This window comes from Rhinopithecus roxellana, chromosome 13 (assembly GCF_007565055.1).
Source record: "Rhinopithecus roxellana isolate Shanxi Qingling chromosome 13, ASM756505v1, whole genome shotgun sequence".
Classification (NCBI taxonomy): domain Eukaryota; kingdom Metazoa; phylum Chordata; class Mammalia; order Primates; family Cercopithecidae; genus Rhinopithecus; species Rhinopithecus roxellana.
In genome coordinates, this window is record NC_044561.1 from 5,342,974 (window position 1) to 5,370,007 (window position 27,034).

Below are 27,034 nucleotides of genomic sequence, written 5' to 3' on the forward strand. Positions count from 1 at the left end.
CCCTTTCCCCTGCTGGGCCCCTCTCAGGAGGCCCCCAGTGAGGTCATCCCTGTGTCAACAGGAGCTGCACAATGGGGCCGGCCTCTGTCTTTCTGCTGAAGAGGGAGAATTGGGGTGGGGGAGAAAAAGGCAGGAGACTGCAATTACAGGGTCCACAATGGGGCTGCAGTCGAGGGGCTGCACTGGGTGGGGGGGACCTCTGCTAATTAGAGCCGCTGCATGGCAAGTTTGTGGCAGGGGAGGGGCTGTGGGCCAGGCAGGGCCTGGGAAGTTCAGCCCAGGTGGGTCCTGACGTTCCTTGTTCAATTGTTCGTTCATTCATCTGTGCCGTAAATATTGCCTGAGCACCTACTATGTGTCAGGCACTGTGCAAAACACCAAGGGCACAGCAGGGACCTTGGGGATGGGGCCCTGCCCTGATGGAGCCAACCCCATAGTGGGTAAGACAGAAAGTAAACAGATAAACACACATAACAGATAAATGTGTGTCAGACTTTCAAGACAAGTCGAGTGCCATGAAGGAAATAAAATATCATGAGATCACAGAACAGTAGCGGTGTGTGGGGGGTGGGGAAGCAATATTAGCAAGATGATCAGGGTAGGCTTCTTGGAGGAGGTGAGATCTGGAAAGCAAGACATGACAGCCATGTCACAACCAGGGGAGAAATGTTCTGGGTAGAGGACACAGCAGTTCAGTGCAAAGGCCCTGAGGCAGGAACACCTGGCATGTGTGGGACCAGAAACACGGTGGGTGTGGCAGGAGAGCAGTGGGTTGGGAAGAGGGGTGCATGATGGAGAAGGGGAGCTGTGGACAGCTGTGGTGTCATGGAGCTGGCTCTTATCACGCATGACGGTCGTCTGTGCACAGCTATTCCCAACGCTGCTTAGTCCCAACGTAGCTTGAAATCAATCATAGTGGGAGTATTTACACCATGGAAATTGGCAGATGATACAAATCAGGTTTTGTTGTTCTTTTTCTTATTTTTGAGACAGAGTCTTGCTCTGTCACCCAGGCTGGAGTGCAGTGGCATAATCTCAGCTCACTGCAACCTCTGCCTCCTAGGTTCAAGCGATTCTCCTGCCTCAGCCTCCTGAGTAGCTGGGATTACAGGCTTGCACCACCACACCTGGCTAATATTTGTATTTTTAGTAGAGACAGGGTTTCACCATGTTGGCCTGGCTGGTCTCGGACTCCTGATCTCAGGCGATCCGGCCACCCTGGCCTCCCAAAGTTCTGGGATTACAAGCATGAGCCACTGTGCCCGACCAAATCAGGGTTTTGAGTGAGATGGAGGGAGATGGAGAATGCATAGGTGTGTAAGAGCATCTTTTCTCTACTATTCAAAAATCCAAGGAGGGAAGGGCTAATGAGATTGACATTAATGAAGCTTCTACTGTGTGCTGGTACCTCCTAGACCCCTCCATGCACCTTTCCCCATTTAATCCTTGCAAAGAGGTCCAGAGAGGTTAAACAGCGTGACCAAGGTGGCCCAGCTCTTACATCAGGGAGTCAACTCTTGAATTTAGGTGTGCCTGACCCCTCGCCAGGCTCTTCCCACTTTGCCAGGCCTTTTTGCCCCCACATCCACCCTTCTTCATAACCAAGCTTCATGGCTACAGCACTCTATAAAGCCTTTCTCATGTAAGAGCTGGTGTCGGGGACCTGGACAGGGGCAATGATAACAGGCACAGCTAATTTCCATTGAGCGCTTACCACCTGCTTGCTGCTGCTTGGAACTCCATCTTGGGTACTTTTTTCCACAGTCCTGTGGCACAGGGCCTGATGTTATCAGCCTCATTTTACAGATGAGGAAACTGAAGCTCAGGGAGGACGCCAGGCCTCCCGTAGGTGCCATGGGTCTCACCACACAGATGAGGGAATGAGGCTGGATCCCAGCTGCTCCTGAATCGCAGGCAGCCTTGGCCAGCAGGCTCCGGGGCTTTCTCTGCCTGCCTTCTTCTTTCTGCTTGTTCCAAGATATGCCATCCTGCTGAGTGCTGGGGCTCAAGGCAGTCGAGAGGAGAAATGGGTCTTGGGGAAATTCTAGGCAGGAGAATGCTGGGAGGGGGCTCTGAGAGCAGAGGGGGCTCCTTGTGGCTGCTTCCCACCCTAGCTGCTCAGTGTGGATGGTAAAGGTGACCTTGGTACAGACATGGAATTTCACCAGTCTGGGAGGGAGGGCCTGGATGCCAAGGGCTGCTGGTGAGTGTTGTCCCTGTTTCTAGCTCTGCCCAGCATAGCTCCAGCCCAGTGTGGGGGGTCCAATTGGGCTGGAGCCTTGGGAAACTCAAAGGCCTCTCAGTAGGGGGACAGCTGGGCCAGACATGTGGACCAGTGGGAGCGATGGCTGTCCTGGCTCTGCCTGAGATGGGACCCCAGGGCTGCCAGCCTCCTAAAGGACAGGGACATTGGGATCAGCCCTGGTGAGCCCTGGGCAGGTCCTCGGGAAGCCACCTGCCTACCACAGTGAAGCACTGTGCCCTCCTCCTTTCGCCTGGGTTTGGTGGGTCAAATCCAGGCTCTACCCGGCCTGGTGGCTCAGGTAAGATTTTCTCTTGTATTCCAGGGGTCTGGCAACAGTCATCTCTCAGGGATTGTGAGGATGAAGGCAGGTGTGTAAGGCACCCTCACCCTCCTTTGAGCCCACAGTTCCTGGGACCTCCGTTAGTCCCAGCACAGTGATGACAGTGAGGTACCAGCAACTGTCACCTGCGGAGCTCACAGGCTGTGCTGGGCGTTTTTCTTTCTTTCTTTCTTCTGCTTCTTTTTTTTGAGACAGAGTCTCGCTCTGTCGCCCAGGCTGGAGTGCAGGGGCGCAATCTCGGCTCACTGCAAGCTCTGCCTCCCTGGTTCACACCATTCTCCTGCTTCAGCCTCCCAAGTAGCTGGGACTACAGGCACCCGCCACCACGCTTGGCTAATTTTTTTTTTTTTTTTTGTATTTTTAGTAGAGACGGGTTTTCACTGTGTTAGCCAGGATGGTCTCCATCTCCTGATCTTGTGATCCGCCCGTCTCGGCCTCCCAAAGTGCTGGGATTACAGGCGTGAGCCACCGTGCCCGGCTGGGTGCTTTTCTAAATGCTCTACCGCCCTGGCTTATTTAATCCTCACGCTGGCCCTGCGAGGTGGAGACTGGGATTGGCATCTTCCCATTTCACAGATGCAGGAGAAAGGGGGCCCGGAGCTGCACAGTGATTGCCAGGAGGTCAGCACCCGGCCGCTGAGTTGTGGGGCTGGGTGCCTGGCTCAGAGCCTGCGGTCCTGGCCTCTCTTCCAGGCTTCTGTTTCTTCCCCTGCGCAGGAGCTGCTCCTTCACCTGCACCACTGGCAGGAGCACAGAGGCCCAAACCAGGGCTGCTTGTCAAAGGGATGGCGGAGGCTGGAACGGCCTTTGCCGGGGCGGCGCTCACAGTGATTAGTCTGGGGTGAGGCGGAAGGCAGGGAGGTGACGCCAGAGAGAGTGGGGAGCTGATGAAGCTGGGGGTGGCGGGTCCTTGGCTGGGGCAGGGCCTGGGGCAGGAAGCAGGGTCGGTCCTGCAAATCTGTTCAGAGCCAGGCTGCTCAGCAGCAGGCGCCATGGCGGCCGAATCCCAGGCAGGAGGAAGCAGCCTGCGGAAGGTGAGCAGGCGCCAGCGACTACCCTGTAGCCAGCACACTCCGCCGCCACCGCACACAGCACAGGCTGAGCACCGAGGGCAAATCCAGCTGAGCAATGCTCCGCGCTGCGGGTGGCAGCAACAGCCCCTGAGGCTGGGGGCAAACACCAGGCCTGGCACCCGGGCGTCTGCACCTCCCTGAAGCTGAATCCACGGCACAATCTCTGCCACAATCCACGGCACAGCCTCTGTTTGCAGTGTAAACACCCGCTTTCCTGTGCGGGCCGCCCAGTCCTGCCCGCCCTCCCTCACTGCGAGGGGTGCAAGGGGAGGGGCATCCACTTGGCACCTGCAGCCTCCTGAGCCCGTGGGTGGCTGGCTGGCTGTTTGAACGTGAGCTTCAGATGGGCTGTCTGTATGGCACCAATGACTGCCGCCAAAGAGAAAGAGAAGGCTGGGACCAGGTTAGGACAGGTCAGCCCGGAGGGTGCAGAAACAGGCCAAGGGCAGCGACAGCCTGGAAAACTGGCATGGTGTGGGCACAGTAAGCAGACAGCACGGCGCAGATGAAGGCAGCGAGCCAGGAACTCAATCCTGGATCACACTGATAGGAAATATCAGGACCCTGGAGTGAGCGATGTGAGGCTGGGCTCTGCACTGCCTCTTTTGCTGGTGCTGAGCTCAATACCTGACATAAATAGGGGCCCTCGCTCTTCAGGCAGCTATCCAAAGGGGTCCCCCTTAATCCTCATCTTCCTGGGAGATGGGCATAGAAAGCCCATTTTGCAAATGACGAAACTGAGGTTCTGATATGGTGTCCAGACTTGCCCAAGGTTGTGCAGGGGGCAGGTGGCAGGTGGCAAAGTCAGAACGGGAATCTGGGTCCAACAAGCACCAAAGCTCCTGTGGGCTCCAAAAAGCCACAATAGTCCTGGAATTGCCCTCGTTGAGAACTCAAATGCCCACTGCCTCCTTCCTGAGGTTGCTGGTGTGCAGGGCTGCTGGTGTGCAGGGCTGCTGGTATGCAGGGTTGCTGGTGTGCAGCGTTGCTGGTGTGCAGGGTTGCTGGTGTGCAGCGCTGCTGGTGTGCAGGGTTGCTGGTGTGCAGGGCTGTCGGTGTGCGGGGTTGCTGGTGTGTGGGGTTGCCCGTGTGTGGGGTTGCGGGTGTGCGGGGCTGCCGGTGTGCGGGGCTGCCGGTGTGCGGGGCTGCCGGTGTGTGGGGCTGCCGGTGTGCGGGGCTGCCGGTGTGCGGGGCTGCCGGTGTGCGGGGTTGCCGGTGTGCGGGGCTGCCGGTATGCGGGGCTGCCGGTATGCGGGGCTGCTGGTATGCAGGGTTGCTGGTGTGCAGGGCTGTCGGTGTGCGGGGTTGCTGGTGTGCGGGGTTGCCGGTGTGCAGGGCTGCTGGTATGCAGGGTTGCTGGTGTGCAGGGCTGCCGGTGTGCGGGGTTGCCAGTGTGGGGTGTTGCTGGGGGTTGCTGGTGGGTGGGGCTGCCCGTGTGTGGGGCTGCTGGTGTGCGGGGTTGCCGGTGTGCGGGGTTGCTGGTGTGTGGGGTTGCTGGTGTGCGGGGTTGCCGGTGTGCGGGGTTGCTGGTGTGCGGGGTTGCCGGTGTGCGGGGTTGCTGGTGTGCGGGGTTGCTGGTTTCGGCTTGCTAGTGAGTGTGGTTGCTGTTCTCTGGAGTTCATTTGCTGGTGGTTACCTGACTGGGCATCTGCCCAGGACATCTGGGACTTGGCAGGGGCTGACCCCACCTGAGGCCTCCATGTAAGAGCTTGATCACCTGCAGGCTGGGCTCTTCCTGGCCTCCCCAGGCCAGGCTAAAGAGGGCATCATGGTCAAGCAGAGGTCTGGCTCAGGACCCTGGAAGGAGGGCCAAGGCCTGAGGAGAGGAAATCTGACCAGTCTTCCCCACTATGGCCATGACAGTCACTGGAAGTAGCACTTGGGACGTGGTCAGGGCCAGGAAGAGAGGCTGGACACCAAGGTCTTGATCCTGGTCCCAGTTCCGGCCTGGAGGGGCTCCTTGGATGAGCTGCTTCCCCTCATTTTCCATCTGTCAAATGTGGATGACCTTGGCTTTGCTGGGTGGCCCTGGGAACACAGTGCAGACATTTCCCAACACATCTCAGACACTGGTCCCTTCTAGCCAAGGAAACCTCTGCCCCTGATGGACACTGAGGTCATTGTTGTCAACATAATGGAGGATGGCTCCCGAGTGCTGGAGACTCAGAGGCATAGAGAGATGCCTCATTTTTCGGGGGGATGTCTCCCCTTCTCACCACCCCGTGGGGACCCTCTCCTCAGGGTCCCCTATGACCTCCCATTGCTAAGTCCAAGTTCTCCTACAGGACCTGGTCTCACCCCTCTCTGTTCTCCCCACACTCCTCTGCACCCTTCTCCCATATTTTGGGTTCCTCAGGACCCAACCCTGGCCCCCTCTCTTCTAGCCATTTCCTATAAGATTTTGACTACTCCCGTGGGCTCCTGGGCCACCTGTGTCACTTGCCAGTCACCCCTAAGTTCCCGATCAAAGCTCGGGCCTCTCTCCCTGTGGCCCCTGCCCTCTAGCCAGCTCTCCCATGTACCCCACAGAACCTTATGCTGAAATGTTTCCAACTGAACTCTTCATCCTCCCCCTAGCTGACTTCCTGCCCTCCATCCCCCCATCTCACCCAGCGAGCCCCACTGGGTGTCCTGGAGCCCAGACCGGTGGCTCCTCTCCCTCCACCTGCCCTCAGTGGCCTGGGTCCAGCTGTTCACCCTCTCTCTCTTCCTGTCCACTCCCTCACTCCTCCCAGTCACCTCCTGGGCTCCTATTACCAGTGTCATTGTTGGAAACAGGGGCCTCTCATGTCTGTCTTGCTGCATGGACTGAAGTCTGTTGGCCGCCTCGGGGGTCCTCTCCATTGGGACATTACCCTACCTCTCCTCCTTTCTCTCCACCAGGGCACACCTGGTACACACCTCCATTGGGGACCTACCCCACCTCTTCTTCCTCCTCTTCACCAGGGCACACGTGGCTCCCTTCCACTGCAGGGCCTTTGTCTGGGCTGATCCAGAAACGCAAGGACACAGTGCCCAGGGACCTTTCCTTGGGGGCCTGTCCACCTCCCGCCTGTAAAATGGGAAGCTGCGTGTGCGTGACTGCCCTGCCCACAGACTCTTTCTTCTCTGGGACTGGCCAGGCTCCCTCTGGATGGCCCCACCCCTACCATGGCTGATTGGTCCAGGCTGGACACATGACCCAAGTGAAACCCAATAGGATTCTCTCCTGTGATTCTGAATCCGGGGAGGAGACCTGGACCTTGTAGGTGACAACGACTTGTGTGCTTCTCTGCTCCACACGCTGCCTTCCTGCCCCTTCCTTCAACCTACGGACCCCTCAGAGGACAACCTTTTTCCTTAAACTCCTCGGACGAGGTTCCTGTGGCAGCCGAGAGAGTCACCCAGCCGGGGGTGCCTTCCCTGCCTCTGGGGGAGCCCCAGGCTGCCCCTCACAGTCTCGTGGTGGCCGGGCCTGGCCACGTGTGCTCCTCAGTCCCCTTGTGGCCCCAGCAGGGCGCCCGCCTCCCTCCCGGGGGCTTCCTCCCCCAGGAGGGATAGCAGGAGGGTGGGCAAGGACAGGGCCAGAGTCCACATCTCGTCCGCGGTCACCTGCCTCACCAGGAGGAAGGGGAGGAGACAGGACTGATTCCACGGAGGCCACCTGGGAGCTGGGGCTGGGTGACCCCAGGGCTGGATGACCTCAGGGCTAGGTGACCTCAGGGCTGGATGACCTCAGGGCTGGGTGATCCCAGGGCTGGGTTATCTCAGGGCTGGGTGACCCTAGGGCTGACTTTTGGCGAGGCCCCTGGGGTGGGTGCCAAGGGCACCTGAGAGGGAGCTTTGATCTGAACAGAGGTCAGAACCCTCCTCTGAGGAAGTGCCCCCCCCCCCCCCCCCCCCCGCTGAGCTCCCAGAGACTGGTGGCAGGTTGGACAGGGGACTATGCCAGCAGAGGGACCACCTTCCAGAGACTTCGGATCCTCACTACAATGGGTTGATTTTACAAATTTAGCCACTGTCACTGGAGGCATGGCTGAACCTCAGTTTCCTCTCCAGCGTCGGTTTCTTGGTTTGTAATGGGGAAGGCTGGATCCCCCCGCACTGATGCTCCCACGGCATGGCTGCGGGAGGGGCGCCCACCCTGCTGGCCTGGTGGCTGTGGAGAGGCCGGAGGTGGCCTGTGCCAAAGCTGCTGCTGGTGCTCCCTCTGGCTGCTTTGGGGCGATGACAGGAGCTGACGGCTTGGCAGCAGCTCCCAGGGAGGCAGCAGCCGAGTTGGCGGCGGGTGGTGGCGGTGGTGGGAGGGGGCTTCTGGGGAGAACAAAGCACTGAGGATGCTGGGCTCCAGGGGCGACATAAGAGTGGGGGATGGGGTCAGGGTTCTGGAGTGCGTGGCCCACAGAGAGGCCATGGCATGGGTGTGTGTGTGGGTGTAGGATTTGGAACCCACCACGTGGTTGTGTGAGCCCAGGCAGGTCACTTAGCCTCTCTGGGCCTCAGTTTCTACAGTTGTGCAATTGGAACAATACCATCATTACACTATTTTATTTCCAGTGCTGACAGTAGTGAGTGGCACAGAGTAGGCATTCAATGAATTTTTCTGGAGTCAACAAATCAATAGGTTTGATGGAAGATGGAACTGGCTAATTCTTGCTCAGCTCAGTGATTGGTACATGTTTGTTCTAGAAAAGCAATATCTTTGTTATTGCTGCTGTGATTGTTTATCAGGGGTGCAGAGGACTGAGCCAGCATCGAGTCCCAGGGCAGGAGAAGAAAGTTGGTCAGTGCATCTGGATGAGGCTGGACCAGACCATGGAGACTTGAGGGCCACAGCCAGGAGGCTGAGAGTGGGGGAGGGGCCCATATGCCAGGAGTGAGCAGGATGAGGTCTGACCAAGACCACGCTAGACACAAAGGAGAACGTTGGTGGCCCTGGCCTGGCCTGAGGAGGCAGGGAAGCAGAGAGGACACCTGCGATGGCTGTTTAAGGAAACTCAGTTGAGGAGGTGGATGAGATGGGGCAGGAGTGGGAGGGACAGAGGCCTGTTTCTTAGGTCAGGTGATGTGAGCAAATATGAATGGAGATGGAGAGGGGCGGGTGCACCAGGGTACCTGAAGATGTGGAGAAGTGGGGTACCAAGTAGAGGGCTATTGAGGGAGGCAGAGGCTGGAGGGGAGAGAGGAGCTTCAGGAAGGGCTGCAGCTTAGGGTTTAGGCTATGAGGGTTTCCTTGGTTCAGTGAGATACAAAGTATGCTTGTCTTCAAGGCAGAGAACTGGAGACCCCAGGAGCTGTAAGGAGAGGAAGATCTGGGGAGAGAGGGCAGTGTGGAAGTGGCAGAGCCCTGCTGGACCACAGTGTGGTCCTGGTCAGCTCCAGACCCAGCCCTTCAGGGATGTAATTGCCTCTGGGAGCCCAGTGGGCCTTTCACATTGAGATACCAGCTTCTGTGGCAAGCTTTGAGATAATCATCCAACTTTCCAGTTGCCATCTTGCCTGTGGGGCACAGGCTCTGGGGGCACCCTGCAAGGCAGGCAGTCCCCAGGGCTCCATTGCATTTTGGGGAAACTGAGTGGTGGACACTGGGGTAGGGACAGGGAGGAGGAACTCCAGGCTTGGCCTGGTGCAGAGGCTGCTCTACCAGTTTTCTGTATGCATGGGTCAGTTCACCTCTTTCTTCACTTATATGCCCAAAGATTGCCAACAAGTCCTTCCAGTCTAATACTCTGGGATTCTGGGCCAGTTTCTGGTCTGTCACAGCTGAATAAGAGCACAAGGGCAGGCATGGAATGTTCAGACTGCTCCAAGAGGACCTTGGCCCAGGTAGGAGTGGCAAGTGGATATTGTTTCTAGTGCCAAGCCCCCAGAGTGGCTGCCTGGAGCCCTGTGCAAGGATTCTAGTTTAATAGGAAAGAGTTCTGTGATTGATTAGTGATGTCTGCTGTGGACATACAGTGGGAGGTATAGAGCTTGAGTAGTTTCTGCACTGCCCCTGCCTGGGCTCTTTCTTCTGCTAGTGGTGCTAGAACTAACTGGGTGCCACTCCAGCCCTACCAGAGACTCAAAGTGTGATCTTGGGTGAGTCCATTCTTCCAGCCCAATTTTGTCATCTGTAAACTGGAGATAATACTGCCATCTTTCCTGGTGGTTTTGAGGATTAAATGCATAATTTGTGCAGAGTGACCAGCTCAAGGGGGATGCTCAAACATTGCAGCTTTGATCTCTGTGAGTGGTTTGCAGAGGCAGGGTGGTCAGAGGAGTATAGGGATGGGAGTCAGGAGGGAGGCCAAGTGCTGTCCCATTGGGTGATGGCCTGGGGACTGCACATGCAAGCACACCTTTCTCCTCCCCTCTGCTGCCTGCAGAGCGGTGTCAGGGAGTGGAAATATAGGTTGGGGTCATGCAGATCTGGGCAGGGTTGCAATGCACCTTTGGCCAAGTCACTCAGTGGCTCTGACCTCCCTTGACTCATTGGCAAAATAGATGCTTTCCTGATGAATTAGATAGTAAAGTTTATCAGCAACTTTGCAGCCTCAGGTAATAGGCATTAACAATCCTGGACAGAAAACATAAAAGTTTCTTTTTAGTCTTGCCCTCACACCTTGACCTCCTCTTCAGGTGCCATTTATCCTTTTCTTGAATCTGAGGAGAGAGTATTTCCTCTCCTATGATTTTTCTTCAGCATGGGTCTCAGTTTTCCTATTTGTACAGTGGAGGAATAGAGTGGGTTTGGAGAAGGGCACTGAGGTCCCCACCAGGTCTAACTTTGATGATTCTTTTTTTTTGTTGTTTTTGTTTTTGAGACAGAGTCTCACTCTGTCGCTCAGGCTGGAGTATGGTGATGTGATCTCGGCTCACTGTAACCTCTGCCTCCTGGGTTCAAGTGATTTTCATGCCTAAGCCTCCTGAGTAGCTGGGATTATAGGCGCCTGCCACCACACCTGGCTAATTTTTGTATTTTTAGTAGAGACAGGGTTTCACTATGTTGGCCAGGCTGGTCTTGAACTCCTGACCTCAGGTGATCCACCCGCCTCAGTCTCCCAAAGTGCTGGGATCGCAGGCGTGAGCCACCACACCTTAATTCACATATGCTGTTAGAAAAGAGCTGGAAATATTTGGAGCAGGGTGTGAGTGACTGCCATGGCAGACGCATTACGCTGCCTAGCTGGGTTCTGCATCATCCACACCCTGCTAAGAGTTGCATTTGGCCTCAGCTGGTCTGACTTCCTCACCTTGAGGGGAAAGAGAGACTGGGGCTCATCCAGAGAAGGGCGGGGATGTGCAGCCAGGTGAGCCAAGACAGCTGCAGGGCGGGCTGTGGAGCATGGGGAAGAAGAGGCTCAGGGAGTTCCACTGATGGCTACAGGGCTCCCTGGGGAACCCAGGAGGGAGCTGAGGGTGCTGTGCAGCCCTGGAGGCGGGGTGAGACGCAAAGGGAGAAGTTCCAAGCTCAACAGAAGAAACTTCTGACAGGTAGAAGTTCTATCCCAAAGATAGAACAGGTCCAGGCAGGGGAAAAGCGGTGGGCACAGGGAGCATGTGGATCTTTGCAGGAATGCAGGGGAGAGGCCTATTTTCTGAGGAGGGCAGCAGGGGGCAGCTGCAAGGTTTGTCTGGCGCTATTTCCCCAGCACTGATCCTCCTACCCAGCTCTACTGTCCCTCCCCACCAACCTCTTCTGTCCCTCCCCCACCTCTACTGTCCCTCCCCAGCTCTTCTGTCCCTCCTCCAGTCCTACCATCCCTCCCCCAGCTCTACTGTCCATCCCCAACTTCTTCTGTCCCTCCCTAGCTTCTCTGTCCTTTCCCCACCTCTATTGTCCCTCCCCCAGCTCTCCTGTCCCTCCCCAGCTCTCCTGTTCCTCCCCACCTCAACTGTCCCTCCCCTAGCTCTCCTGTCCCTCCCTAGCTCTCCTGTCCCTCCCTAGCTTCTCTGTCCTTTCCCCACCTCTATTGTCCCTCCCCCAGCTCTCCTGTCCCTCCCCAGCTTCTCTGTCCCTCCCCAACCTCGACTGCCCTTCCCCAGCTCTCCCGACGCTCCCCCAGCTCCACTGTCCCTCCCCCAGCTCTCCTGTTCCTCCCCAGCTCCTCTGTGCCTCCCCCAGCTCTGCGATCCCTCCCCAGCTCTCCTGCATTGTCTCCTTGGGAAATCGCTTCTCACCCTTGGGTAACGGCTCCCCTTTTAGGGTGCTGTCCCAGGTTCCTCTGTCTGATGCATCCTGGTGCATGCTGTGTTGACTGAGTGTCTTCTGCGTAGTGGGAATGGAGATGAGGGTCCCGCAGTGTATAGCATGGGACCTGCTGTGGTTGGGGAGGCTGGGGCAGGCGCCTGCTGGCTGTCCCGGGGACCACTGCTGATTGGTACTTGCTAGAATCAGAGCTGGCACTAACCAGTTCACAGTGCGAATTCCATGCCTTTGGCACAGCCTTGCAGGGCAGCGTCTTTTCCTTCATGTTACAGGTGAGGCAGCAGGTCTGGCACCCTGCCCACAACCACATAGCGGGCCCAGGCCTGTCTGATGCCTTAGGCTGTGCTCTCCCCAGCTCACTGTGCTGCCTCTCCCAGGTGAGGGGTACTGGGAGGGGGACTTCTGGCAGGAGAGGAATGAGGTGGGGCTCTGGGTGTCGCCAGCATGGGCTCCCAGAAGGCGCCCGTGTGGCAGGAAGCCCCATTTGTGTGCTGCTGGACCTCAGGCCCATCCAGCTGCCCCCTTTGCTCTTGATTCCACCCAAGGTTCACAGGCCCAGGCCCTGCCACCGACTGTGGGCCAAGGTCGAGGACAGAGCAGCCACAGCCCGTGGTGGGCCAGGAGGGGGAGGTTGCCTGGGTGAGTGTATCTTTGGCAGGACAGGCAGGACCCCTTCCCCAAACAGGATGCTGGGCAAGGTGAGCCGGGAGCTCAGTGAGGCCTGAGGGTGGGGAGGGCCAGAGAGACTGCAGGTGGATTCAGGAGCAAGTGGACAGGACCTGGGTACTACCTGATGCAGGAGTAAGGGACAGGGGACAGGGCGTGGGGATGCACAGATTTCAGGTCTCATTGCCCTGGAAGGACCTGCCCGCTCTGAGCTGCTGTCTGCTGCCTTCATCTTCCATCCCTCTGCACCCCTGAGCATTCGCTCCAGGGTCTGCTTGGTCCTGGCCAGGACACTCGTGCCAAGACTTAGGCCCATGTCCCGAGCCCCTTCTCATCCAAGCCACCCATGGACCTGCCTGGTGTGGGTGGGTGTGGTGTTTGGGCCTGGGGTGGGCAGAGATCTGGGTCTGGGCTTTCATGGTCGGAGCCAGAACCTCCCTCACTCATCCCTTTCCTGGGTCCCAAGAGCGAACCCTGTTTGGCTCCTTCCTTCCCCACATTTGACTCTGGCACCACTGTTGACCTGGCTCTGGGGTCAGACTACTGGACTTGAACCTAGGGTTCCTGCTACTGGCCCCCGCACCTGAGCCTTCTGTGGGTGGCGTGGGCAAATGAGCCTGTGGTAGGGCAGCTCTGGAGATGGCCGTCCCAGAGAGAAGAGGACACAGGGGACCCGCCATGAGCTGGTGAGCTCACCCAAACTCCCGCAGTAGGGAAAAATGTCCCCAGCGATAAGGGCCTGGTTTTCAGAGCCTGTTGCCTCAGGCGCTGCAACTTACTCTCCGGGTGAGGATACTGAGCTGGGGGATGTTAGACAAATCAGAAGCTCAGCTGGAGGGGGTGACTGCAAACCTGTGGACCTCACAGTGTCCCAGTTCATGCCAACGTTGCCGCCACTCCATAGTGAACAGGTTGGGTGGTCGTGAGGATTGAATGAGGAGCCCAGCACAGCCCCTGGGCTGAGCAAATGCTTAGCAAGAGTCAGCTGGTGTTGTGGACTCTGATGCCACAAGCCATGTAGCTCTGGCCTTTCTACCTCCTGGGGACCCTCCTTCACCATCCCTCTGCCCCTGCCCCACACTTTCCCTTGGATTGCTGCCTCTGCTTTGCACTTGGCTTTCAGTCTTCAGCCTCCGCCCACTGCCTGAGGAGTCTCCCCAGGACGGGTCCTGGCCCCGACCACCTTCCCTGGTGTTCTTCTCTGTGGCCACTGATGGTGCAGGGAAGAGGGGCCACCTCTGCTTCCCAGGCACTCTCTGAGTCAGGCTCCCCTTTGGTTCCTGCCTCTAAGCCTTTGCTTCTGCTCCCTCTGCCCATTATGCCCTCTCTGCCCTTGTCAAGGGCACTCTCCAAGCCCCTCTCCTCTCTGCCCTCCAGGAGGGATGGGAGGCCCCACTGTGCTCCCCAGCCCGTGTGCCCCTCGGCCTGGCAGGGCATGGTCATTGTGTTCTCAAGCCTCACAGCCTCTGGACCTCTTGCTCAAGGGCAGGGCTGGGTCCAAATGCCTCTGAGTCTCTGACTTTTCTTGGCCCAGAGGAGGAGGCAGAGACGTCTGCAGAAGTGTGCTGAGTCTCAACCACCTCCTGGCTTGCCCCACACTGCGCCCATTTTTCAGAAAAGGAAACTGGTGTCCATGGGCACACAGGCAGCGTAGGACCGGAAGCCCTGGGCCAGGCCCGGCATCACATAGTGATGAGCAGGTGTGGTCATTCTTTTTTATTTTCTTTTTTCTGTTTTAGATGGAGTCTCACTCTGTCGCCCAGGCTGGAGTGCAATGGCACGATCTCAGCTCACTGCAACCTCTGCCTCCCAGGTTCAAGTGATTCTCCTGTCTCAGCCTCCTGAGTAGCTGGGACTACGGGCATGCACAACCATGCCCAGCTAATTTTTGTATTTTTAGTAGAGACAGGGTTTCACCACGTTGGTCAGGCTGGTCTCAAACTTCTGATCTCAGGCTATCCGCCGATCTCGGCTTCCCAAAGTGCTGGGATTACAAGCGTGAGCCACCAAGCCCGGCCACATGTTCCCACTTTTTGTTGCTATCCAGGAAGTTGGAGAGGTGGCAGCCAGGGAAGGATTAGAGAAGGCCATGGGGCAGGGCTGAGCGTGGCCAGGACCCTGGACAGCTCAGCAGAACCCATCTGGCCGTGGCAGTGCTGGGATGGTAGCCGAGATGTGTTGGGGGCCTCAGCAGGGTCTGAAGGAGTTGGTCTGGTGCCAGGTGGGGGGCAGGGAAGCTGGGTGGAGGGAAGCGCGGGTGTCTTGGAGTCTGAAGATGGGTCTTGTCATCTCAGCTTTATAGCAGCTAGGCAGGTCTCGAAACCTCTTGGAGCCTCAGTTTTTTCATCTATAAAATGGGGTTTCTAATCTCCCTTCACAGAGAGGGTTGCCCCTCACTGAGGTCCCAACCAGGCTGTTGTGAGAAATAAACCAGCTAGAAGGCATCTGTAGAAGTTCTCTCAAACAGCAAAGGGCTCACAGGCAGCATGTGAGGGGCCAAGAGCCATAGGTACCGTCAGCTCAGGCCACCCACAGGGGAGGCTCGGGAGTGGTGACCGGAGGACCAGGAGTGGCACCAGGAACAGCCTCCACCTCAGGAGCATGTCCTCCTGCCTCCTGCAGACTGCACAGGAGCCTGGTTCTGCCTGGGCTTGGCCTCCATCCAGCTCCTGCCTGGCTTTCCGGGTGATGGCCTGGAGTCACGTGGTAGGGAGTGCTGCAGAGTGGGGTGGGCGTCTCATGTGAACAGTGGTCCGACTGGAACTCTTGCTGGGGGTAGGAGGAGGGAGCTCCTGGGGTCTTTCCATAGCTTATCATTTCATCTATGAGCAGGCTCAGGAGTGAGCCATCCCATCCCCTTTCTCCTCAAGCTGAGGAAACTGAGGCTCAGAGAAACATGAGAATGTCCCAAGGTCCCAAGCAAGTTGGTAACAGAACTACGTTTTAGAATCCAGATGCCCAAATCAGGTATCTAGAACTGTGACAGTGTGAGCTGCCACCGCTTGCGGAATGTTTACTGTGCCCACACTCTGCATGTGCATGGCCCTTGAGGTAGGGATTATTGCATCAGCTTTACAGAAGAAGAGACTGAGATTCAGACTCACGAGCTGTTCAGTGGCAAAAGCAGAATTTGGTCAGGGCATGGTTTAAGAGTAGGTGTAGTCATTGCAGACTGTACCTGAGCCTGCTGGAGGTGAGCAGGGCCCAGGGTCCCTGATAAGGTGTGGCTTTTTCACCTTGGGCTCTAGGCCTAGAGGAAGGCCCAGGATGAGGACCATGCCAGATAGCTGGACTGAAATTGACCCCGCTCTGGGCTGTGTCAGGAGCCACACAGACCTGGCTGGCAGGTAGAGACCTTGCTGGGGTCTAATGGAGCCGAGGTGGAGATATGAAACTAGGGCTCCATCCTTCAAGACCCAACTTGAGTCACCTCCTCTTGGGAGCCTCTCCCAAACCCCAGCCCACGATGACTTTCATGTCCTCCGAAGTCCTCTGCCCTTCTCTGCCAGAGTGATTCCTGGGGCCTAACACAGTGCACGTGGATATTTGCTGATTAATAACATTTCTGGCATGCTGGCTGTGAGCCAGTCACCATGAAGGACCCGAGGAAGGCATGAAAGCTTAGGTCATTCTGTCAACAAAGCCGTCTAGGGCTCCAGCTCATCCCAGCCCCTGCCCTGCAAGGACCCCACACACTCCACACCCCTCCTTGAATGCCCCACACTCACCATCCTTCGTGACATCCTGATGATCGCAGGAAAGTAGGAGACAAAAAATTCCCGTAAATAAAGTAGACTCCCTCCTCCCCTGCCCAGAATCTTATCACCATTTTGCTATATTTACTTCCGGCCTTCTTTCTCCTCTTTCCCTCTATTTTTTCATTTTTCAAAACATGGAATTGGGCACACTCTGGTGTAACCCGCTTCGCTCGTTCACGGGATGGGTGGTGAGCATGGAGCTCATTTTCCCACCACACAGCATTTCAGCAACATGACTTGGCTACTTGAAATTCCCCAGACATAGCATAATTAAAAAACGTATCCCCTCTGGCTGGGCATGTAGGTTGCTTTCACTTCTGGGCTGCAGTAAACAACCTGCAGCTACTGCCTCAGGACACCTTTCTGGAACGTGAGTTTCTTGGCCAGGGGATATCACACATGCACTTTGGAGCCTCTGAGCCTTTGCACAGGCTGGTCCCTCTGCCCAGCTACCCTCTCCCATTGATCCCTAGATTCTTCTGCAGCACACACACTGCCTCCTCTGAAGTGTCCTGGCTGCATATGCTGCTCTCCTTGCCCTGGGCTGCCCTCTTCTCCCCAATGTCATGAGTATCTGCTGACCTTCTGCTTCTCCCAGGTCAGAGTGCCTTCCTTCTCTTCCTCCTCTGCCTGGGCCTCCAGCACATAGTAGGCACCTAGGAAATGCTTTCCAGCAGAACGAGCCATCTCCTGCTGGTTTAGCAGTGTGGGATTGTGCGGTGTTTCTGTTAGTCTCCATGAACAAGTGCCACTGTGTTATTAAATTTTTCCAAAAGCAGAATGTGTGCTGTGTTTGCCAGAATCGTTGCTCTTTTAGGAGTGGGTCTATCCTGCCCATCCCACACTCCTCATTCCCTCATCTTTTAGGGACCATTCCCTGGGAACCTACAGAGTGCCAGGCCCTGTGGGATGCAGCACTAGGCTCCGGGGAGGCTGACCTCTGGGGTGCAGCCTGACCCAGGGGAGGCATGAGGGCTACGTGAGACAGTGTGGGTCAAGCTGAGAGCTCTGTGCCTGGGCCTCAGTGGTGCAGGTAGCACCAGGCCCCTCTGGTGGAGAGCTCATGCTAGGCTTCAAAGGAAGTGCCGAGTGCCAGGCATACGATAGGTGTTCATTAAATGTGTACCCTGGGAAGGTAAGAGATGATGTTCTGGGAGTTAAGGGTAGTTCTGGTAGGACTGGAGGTGGTGAGGAAGCTGGCCTTGGAGGACAAATGTCACAGGAACCTCTGCTCTCGACCCAGGGACCAGGAAGGCACATTTGTCACTGTCCTTTGTAATTTCCGGAGGCCACAGCCAAGCTGTGGCTTTGCCCCGGGCAGGCGGCAGGTGGGGTCTGCTGAGACACTGAGTCCAAGCCGCCTTCCCAGGCAGGCATGACAGTTTTCTCCTTCACCTCCCTCAAAGTTACTGTGCTCAGGAAGCTTGCAGCCTAGGAGGAGAAAGAGGCTCCCGGGTGGAGTTTGGGATTCCCCGAGAATTGGGGTCTAAAGACAAGGAAGCAGGAGTGGGTGACTGCCTGAGGACCCCTCGGCCAGCCTCTGTCCCCCATCTCTGGGCCTCCATCCTCTCCCTCCATAGCCCAGCCTTTCCCTCTCTACCTCTGTCTTTAGAGGTGCCAGAACAAGCTCTAAAAAGATAAACCTGACCAACTCACAGCCCTGCTCAAAAACCCTCTATGGCTCCCACTGCCCCTGATAAAGTCTGTCCAAGGCTCTTCCTGATCTGGCTTCTGTTCCCTCACTCCCAACCTTGCCACCTCATCTTCCCTTCTCTTGCTTTTCCTTTGTCTCTAGCCCTGCTGAACTCACATGCCAAGGCCTTTGCATGCTCCATTCCCTCGGCCTGGATGTCTTTTCCAGGCCTTCTCCCCTGGCATACACTCATTCAACTGGGCTGTCCACCTCCAGGAAGCCACACCAGATAGCTGTCCTCAAGGGCAGAACAGGCCTGAGGGGCTCACAGAGGCTGTCCTTGGGGATTATGTGATGTGTGTGTTGACCAAGGAGACTCACAAGCATTTGTTGAGGGGCCTTGAGCCTCTGAGGGGCCACAGCCCCTTTTCATCTTCCTCTCGGTCTGGGAGGCCCAGGCCAGAGTGATCTGCAGCCTAGCTATTCAAGGTCCTGGGACCCCTGTCCCACTCGCGGCGGGGGGCTGGAAGCCACAGGGCCTCAAACTCCCCAGGGTGACCCCTGACACTGAGGGTGATGCTCTCCGCTCTTCCCAGCAAGGCAGGGCCTCTTTACAACGGGTGTCGCGCCCTCTGAGGGTCTGACTTGTTTACCCGTCCCGTTGGGGCTCAGGCCGCTGCAGGCTACCTGCTGTGCTCGGGTTTGGGGACCTGGGACTCTCGAGGGGAAGAGATGGTGGCCCGGGAGGAGGACCCCAACCTATTCAGACTGGGAGCTGGGGTCAGAGTGTCTCCGTCTTGGAGGGGGACCTTTCAGACCCCGGGCGGGAGGGGCCCGGAGCAGGATGCCCTGGCGGCCCCAGGAGAGGGTCCCGGCCTCGGGCGAGGGCTGCGGCGCCCCGGAAGGAGCCGCGCACGCCCCTGCACGCGGTGCCCGCCGCGGCGGCCACGGATCCGGAGGTGAGAGCGCCCCCGCTCCGCTCCCCGCCCAGCCCGTGCGCGGCCCGGCCCGGGGCTGGGGGGCGGGCGCGGATAGGGGCGCGGTGGGGCGGCCCCCTCCCTTTTCCGCAGCGCGGGCCCCGCTCCTCCTCCCGCGTCCAGGCCAGCGGCCACGCTCCCTGTTCCTCCGCAGCGGGATGCGGGCTCCGGGCCCGGGCGGGGGCCCAGGGCCGAGGCCTGGCGGGCCTGGCTGGGGCCCCGGCGGGCGGCGGTGCAGGGGCCGGGACCGAGGCCGCGAGCGCGCCCCTCCCGGCGGCCGGGCGCGGGGAGGCTGGGAGGGCGGGCGGCGGCGGGCGGGGGGAGCCAGGGAGGCTCGGAGCCTCGCGGCGCGCGGGCGGGCGGCGGAGGGGGCGCGGGGAGCCCCCCGCCCCCCGAAGGAGGAGTCTGGCTCCCACTTGCAGCCTCGGACGCGCGGCGAGGCGGCGGCCGCCGGAGGAGCCCCCGCCCCTGCGCGCCTCCCTCCCGGGAGCCCCTGCCTCCCTCGGTGCGCGCTGCTGCTCGCGGCCGCCGCGGCCGCCGAAGAGGAGCCCGGGGCCAGGTAGGACCGGGGACGGGCGGGGCGCGGCGGGCGCGGGCGGGGGGCCGGGCGCGGGGCGCGGCCGGGACCCTCTCCAGGCGCTGGGCAACGCCCGCGGCGCTGCGCAGGGGCGCCCGCAAAGTTACTTTGGCCGCCTTTGCCGGGTGCGGGAAGCGGTCTGGGCACCCCAGCTGCCCCGCCTGCCGAGCAGGCGCTGGCGGGAGGGGGCTCGGCCAGGGCGCGGGACTCCGGCTGGGGCCGCGGGGTCAGCGAAACTTTTCCTTTGCTCGCCAGTCGCTGCTGGCTGCTGGCGGAGTAGCCGGTGGAAGCAGCGGGCTGGTGGGGAGCCAGTGATGATGATGGTGGTAACAATAGCAGCCTCTGCTTGTGGAGAGCCTACTGTGTGCTCAGCCAAGCCCCTGCTGGCACTTGGGGGAAAGAGGGGGGGACTAACGCTGGCTGAGTGGCCGCTTTTGCTAGGTATTGCTGGAAACTTCATCCATTTCCTTCCATTCATTCATCCCTCCCTCCCCTCCATCCATCCATCCATCCATCCACTCACTCAACACATATTTATTCCTGTCTGCTATGTGCCCGGCCAGGGGATTCAGTGGCTACCTAGACAGGTCCCAGCCCTCAAAGGGAATGTTGATCATGGAATGCCCAAGCTAAGGAGCGGTTCTGTCTCCTGTGTGTTTGTTCTGGGACATGTTACAGGAGCGTGAATTTGTGCAGTCTCCCTTCACCCGGGTAGGGCCAGAGGTGTGTCATTCAGAGCACTGATGTGCCCAGGAGTCTGGCAGGCCCCGGCTTGACCTTTGGGACTCACCCTTCTCCTTTCCCTCCCACCTCTCCAGGCTCACGCTGGGTGGCCCAGTTGGTGTCAGGAGGCTCCACTCTGGAACTGGCCCCCACCCCTGTCCAGCTGACCTCTCCGGGATGTCTATCCCCAGTGCTGGGCTGGCCTGGCTCCCAGCTCCCCTCCCGGAGTTTCTTTGCCTTCCCCCTCCCCATTTCCCGGGCTCCATTGAATGGCCCAGAGGAGAGCTTGTTAAGTGGCAAACAATTATGAAATTAAACTGGGGGAACAAAAGTGGGCTGGCTGTTGAATGGTGGAGCTGGCTCATGGGAGTTGAATGGCAGTGGGAGACTTGTTAGCAGGGATCTGAGGCGCTGGGGGGCGGGGGTGGGTCAGGCAGACAGGCACTGTCAATAGTCTGACTGGACTTTTCAAAAAAAAAAAAATTAAACCAACTTGGTGAGAAACCTGGCACAGGGCTAACCAGGCTTTAGGGGATGTTGGAGAGGCCACCAGCTGACTGCCACGTCCAGTCAAAATCCAGGTCTTGGTGTACAGGAGCCCAAGAGACTATTTGGGGAGGGTGCTGATGGATTCGGCCGTCCGAGGCAGGGGAGAATCTCAGGGCGTTTGAGCTGGTGGAGCTAGGCAGGCATTCTGGAGCCAGGCGCGGTCTACAGGGGCCCACTGTGTGGGAATCATGCATGATAAACTGCACTTCACCGTGCTGGGCTCCTTGCAAATTGGCTTTCCGAGTGGCAGCCCCACAACACTTGTAAAATCTTTTTCTCGAGATGGATGTCGGTGGAATGGTTCCATTGATTCTAGTGCGTGCTGGTTGGAGGTACAATTAATTGGGCGATGACTAGTCAAAAGGCGATAATCCAGTCACAGAGGCTTAATGGTGTGTTCGGAAGTGTTTCAACGTGGGACTGCCTTCCTGTTTATTTTTCGGCCCCAGGAATTTCGGAAGACCTGGGTTGAATAAGGTCCCTGTATTGGTGATGTGGATGGGTTCAAAGAGTCACCTACATGGCCGAGGAGGTACCTCTGATGTAACCACCCCATGGTACGCTTAGAATCACTCACATCCACCCTGGCTGATGCCCTGTGGGCTGTGCCTGTGGACACATAGGACAGGTTTAGATCTAGGTGAACAATAAGAATTTTGGGGTGTTTTACTTGAGCCCCAACTGTCAGGAATACACAGACTGATGTAGGGAATCATTGTTCTTGAAAAACCTGCTTTTAATAAATTCCCAGCTCACCCGTGAGACTCTTAAATCTTCATCCAATGAATGTGGCTTAAGTTCATTTGTTCTTTGAACTTGCTACCTTCCCATTTAGGCAGTACGGGCCTTGGTGTGCTCACTTTATACAGGACACATCTCTCTGTACTTGTTTGAGGAATTAGGGTGGTCGCTGGATTTCCCTGAAGGGTAGCATTCAAGGAGAAAAACCAGCATTCTGGGTGCAGGTTTGGACTTCTGGAAAAAAAGAAAATCCTCCCCAAAGTGCAATCATTTTTTAATCTATCAAAATGACTTCATTTTCCTGATTTCAGGCCTGTGAACTGATCATGAATACCAGGGCAGAGGAAATTAATCAGCCAGGCAAAGACTTTTAACAAGTAAATATTATGCACAGAAAAACATGCAATTAGTGGAGGTTAGTTAATGCCTTTCAAGTTGCATCGAGCTGCAGTTAAGGGTGGAATTTCTGCGTTATCCCTGAATTGTCTGTCAAAGTCTTTAATGTGACAATGTGACATGTCTCTCCCATTGCCCCTCCCTCACTGGGAACAAAAAAGGGTCTTTTCACGAATTCCCCCGTTACATTCTTCTTCTCCCTGAGATCTTTCCGTTCAGCAATAAGCACCTTTGTCTGCCTGCCCCTCTGGAGCAAGGGTCCTGGGCAAAGGGCTCCCCAGGTGCAGAGGCCTGGGAATAGCTTCTCAGGCTCGCTCCATACCCACGGATCAAAGTCGATGGCACCTCTGATAAGAGGTAGGGGCCTTCTTCTGGCCTGGGCGCCTCACCCTCTAGGACCAGAAGTTTCCAACACTTGGGGGTGGCAGGGAGAAGAGCGGGTGAAGGAACTGTTTCCCACAGCAAGAACCGTTTAGTGTAGCCTGGGGCACTCTGAAAGCCATTCCCTGCAGCCCTCGTTCCTGCTGTGTGGATGTCCCCATGTAGTGAGACTGAAGTTGTCTGACTTGAGTTTGAAGAGGTGACTAAAATGTCAAAAGAAAAAAAAAAATTGAAAGAAACAAAAAACCCAACGGGAAAAAAATAAGAGACCCCTTTTTGGGGGCGGTATTGGAGGAAAGGTATAAGTTGCTTCTCAGTTAATTTGATTCACCATGGCTCTCCCCGGTGACCTGACAGGTCTGCTACCAACACAAATGTTTTACTTTATTTTGACTTTTTTCCCCTAATGAGACAAGACTTAGTTATGCTTTATTTCCACAGTAAAATATCTGTGACCAATGAGGGCAGCCCAATTCCATGAAAAAATCATAACAAATTGAGATTATAGGTATTAATTTTGAAATCAAATTGTGATTTGAGGTGTTCATTGGCCTTTTCAGGCCTTTTTGTGGATCGCTCTGTGGGGGATTTTCTTGGACCTGAACTTGGCCAGCTCAATGTCAGAACCAGGTCGTCATCATAAACAGAAGCAGCTGCAGAAAAAAAAAAAACACACATAAAATTCTCCCTTCTGGTTGACTCTGCTCTGCATCCAGTTCAAAGCCAGGGATGAGTAGGCTCCTCTTTCCACCACCCCAGTCTACACCTGAAAGTTTGTTTCTGTAAAATGTGACTTGTCTGTTGCCCACCTTCGCATTCCCGTCTCCTCCTTCCAAGAAGGATGTGAGGCTCAGCATTGATGCACAAGAAGAGACTTTTGGCATCGCCCATGCTAATTTCATCACTTCAAGGAGAAAATGATGCCTGCTTCCAATTTCTAACACTCTCATCGTTTCCTCTTCATTTCATTCTTTTGCATTTTACGGACAGTACTACAGTCTGCAAGCCTGCAAAATATATTGCATTGGCTACCTGAGAAATGTAATCCCTTGCTGCAACTGCCTTTCCCTTCTTCCTGACAAAGCACTTTTTAGTGTCTCAGTGTTCACAGAAAAGGCAAAGGTTCTCTCCCCCAACCCTTATTCTGCCCTGGGCTCCCCACACAGCGCGGGTGGTGAGGGGCTGGTGAGAATGGAGTTTTGCTTTTGTTAAGTTTGTCATTCAGACACATTAGTGAATTGATCATACTTGGGAGGTTTAATCCTTAATTGCAAATTCCCGCACGATCACAAAACATACACTTGAACTGATCATAAAAATGGCAAAACCCCAGTATCAGACTTAAGTGTAGAATTGCCATAGTGCTGATTTCATGATGCTTCAGTGACATCTGTTTAATAGACTTCCACAAGAACTGTAAATCCACATTTACTTTCTTTGCAAATTGTATTTGAATGCTGAGCAACCACAGCCCGCTAACATCTTCCCCTCCCTAGCCATGTATGTGCACACACACCCCATTCCTGTTGAGTGTGACTTGATGTATAAGTGGGAAGGGGACACAATGCTGAGTTTTACACATTTACCTCCTATTTCCTTTTGTGTGTGGGTATGTCTGTGTGCATGTTTGAAACAGATCTGAACAGCTTACCATTTCAACTCCATAGATACGTGACTCTCCAAGTGCTTTATTTTGAAAACTAGGACGTAGCACTTTGCAGGGGAAAAATCAGTCCACTTGCTATTGTTTATGTGATCGCTGATCTGCTAGATGGATATAGAAAGCACCAAGAATTATAATAATTTATGGAGTGGAGCACTGGTTTACAAACATATTTCTCTGCCCGAGCTTTGTGGGTTTCTTTGCGTCTCGGGGCTCGTTCTGTGCAATGGGAACGGAGAATATTCAGAATCTGAAGACAAGCCCGGCGAGCCGACTGCATTCATAGCTAAAATTAAAGGAATAAGTGAGCAGCTATTTGTGGCAGACAGGACATGATCCAGTAAGTAGCACTCTTCATATTCCGAAATAAAAGTACATAATTGGAAAATGAAGCGGCAGAGACTGCTGGGGGGTGGCGGTGGTGAGGAATTAGAAAGTGTAATTTAAAATCATGTAGTCATAATTCAAAATGGGCCCAGCTAAAAGGTTTTTAAGTGGTAAATGCTTTAAAGTCACTGTGGTTGATCCTTTTTCAAGGAATAGGGGCTAATTTTCACTTTATTTGTGGATTCCTTCATCTACTGAGCTCATCAGCTTATTCAACTTAGATGCTAATACCAGCTGCTGGCCAGTGTTTCTTTTCCTTGGGATCCCACACTTGATTGGGAAGGAGATCAGACACAAAGGTCTGTCATTTTAGGACATGGTGGGACGAGGTCTGATTTTTTTTTTCTCCCATTAGGGTATTTGCTTCTTTTCCTTTGAGTTGCTCTGCCTTTTTTTTTTTCTTTTATGGCATTTTCAACTATCAGCTCATCAATTGCATATTTTCAAGCAGAGGCAAAACAAGGAAAGAAAATATGATTTTAAAAGTGATTTTTGAGCTTGTGTAGGAATCGTCGCTTGTAAAACAATTCTCCCCAGATCCCTACATCTTGGTACTTTTCTGTTAAATATTATCTCCTGCATTTTGCTTGGGGGGACCACTTAGGAAGTGTTAACGTGGTTTCTCTGTGACATTTTGCCACATTGCGACAAAAGCCCTAGTAAGCACTGCCTTCGCTGAGCCGAGCCGGCTTTTTCTCTGCATCATCCTGAGCCACCGGCCTGAAGACAGGCAGCTGCACTTGGGGCTGGCCCATTAGAGAGGCTGGGGCTATTCAGTCGCTCCTGCTCTCAGTTAAAGGCCCCAAGAGGAGACGGAGCCAAGGTGCGTCTAGGATCCTGTGAAAGCTTTCCAAGGTGGGGTTCTTCAGAATGCCGCAATGGGGACGGCTGTTGGGGGAGATGTTTCTCTGGAAGCTTCTCATGCTTAATAAGACAGTGGTTTCTAGTGTGCTCATTGACTGTCATCGAGTTTTGGACCCAGGACAGCACCATACTGTCCTAGCCCCCATTGATTGTTATAGAGCTGCCGATAGAATGGAAGAGGAACACAGGTGGGTTCTGGTGATGGCTGCCTTACCGGCCTGGCACTGGCTTTGATCAGAGTGACCTTTCCCTTCCAAACGAGAGCACTTTCGAGAGCCGAAGAGGATGCTGGTAACAGTGGCACCGGGACAGTCGATGTGAACCGGGGCTGTCCCGGGCCCGCGCTGACTTTGAGGAGCCTGTGTTGGCTGGGAGCGATGCTTCAAGTCACATGGTGAAGCGAAATCTATCTTTGGTCTGCAGGGCAGCAGCTCCTCTGGTAGTGTAATGCTCCAAGATCTTCCTCACACATCTTCGGACAGATAGGGGCCACCAGAATGATCCAAGAATCTCTTTTGCAAAAATCCATCTGCTGCTGAGATGCTCTGTGTGAGCCAAGGCCTCTCTCACTCTCTCTCCTTCCTGGGCCTTCAGCACACACTGGCTGGCCTTGCTGTTTGGTGGGGACCTTGTTAGGGGCCCACAGACCCCCTCCACTGCAACTCCTCAAAACAGAGTTCTGAGGAGGTCTGTTGTCTGCCTGGCTGCTTCGTCAGGTCTGAGTCCTTGGAGGGCTAGTTTCGTGTCTGGGTCCTGTGACTCCCAGAACAGGACCTGGCCCAGAAAAGGATCTGGCCCAGAGCAGGAGCAGCAGTGGGTGCGCTGGGGCTGACCAGTGCCCTGCAGTGTCCGGGTGGGGGTGGTGGTGAAGAATTTGCCTAGAAAAACGAGTCGAGGGCGGGTCGTAGTGGATGTGTCCAGCCACAACTCCCTGGGAAGTCAAAGCCCCAAAGACTTACTCAGTAGGGTGAGAGGGAAGGGGTCAGGCACCCTGGGCTTTCAGGCAGGAGAGGACGGGTTGCTTGAAAATCCCTTCTGGGGCTGGGCGCGGTGGCTCACGCCTGTAATCCGAGCACTTTGGGAGGCTGAGGCGGGTGGATCACGAGGTCAGGAGGTGGAGACCATCCTGGTTAACATGGTGAAATCCCGTCTGTACTAAAAATACAAAAAATTAGCCAGACATGGTGGCACACACCTGTAGTCCCAGCTACTTGGGAGGCTGAGGGGCAGGAGAATGGCATGAACCCAGGAGGCGGAGCTTGCAGTGAGCCGAGGTCGCACCACTGCACTCCAGCCTGGGCGACGAGCAAGACTCTGTCTCAGAAAGAAAAAAAAGAAAATCCCATCTGCATTCTTGAAATTTCCCTGGGGAGCTTCTGAGTTCATCAGAACATTCTAACTGGAGGAGAAGAGACATGGAGTGAGCACCTCCTGCGTGTTGGGCCCTGGCAGGGGGCTTTTGGATCTCCTGTGTCCTTCAGTGCTCCAGCAGCCATATGTTTGTAGATGAAAAACGAAGATTAAGGGGGGCAAAGCTGCTTTTGAGTCCTGCTGTCAGACTCAAAGGCCTGTGTAGCTTCTCTCATTCATTCGTTCATTCATTCATTCATTCATTCATTCATTCATTCATTCATTCACATACCGGTTTATTCTTTGGCGTTTCATTCAGCTGAGATAAAAAGCCGACTGTGTGTTGGGAGCTTTGATACAGGAAGCCTTGGGGGCTGTGGGTGGAGGCTCCTGACCCAGCCAGGGGAGGTCAGGGACGGTGTTTCTGAGGTTCTGAACCTTCCTGAGACTGAGTGGGCATGTGTCAGGAAATGAGGGTGAACGCAGGGGTGGGGTTGGGTGCAGGGCCTTCTGGGCAGAGGAAATAGCATTCATGGAGGCT

General features: G+C 55.7%; 1 protein-coding gene across 4 annotated transcripts in view; it reads left to right on the plus strand.

The window, feature by feature from the left end:
* Positions 1–19,282: 19,282 nt before the first annotated feature.
* Positions 19,283–27,034, plus strand: part of MPPED1 (metallophosphoesterase domain containing 1) — a 98,017-nt gene continuing 90,265 nt past the window's right edge. For 2 of the 4 annotated variants that reach the window (XM_030915037.1, XM_030915038.1), the window contains exon 1: positions 19,283–19,421. The gene's annotated coding sequence lies outside the window, so the exon portion shown is untranslated. Of the gene's footprint in view, positions 19,422–23,769; positions 24,233–24,970; positions 25,332–27,034 lie in introns of those variants that run through there. The other 2 variants (XM_010370556.2, XM_010370675.2) reach the window with 2 other exon arrangements.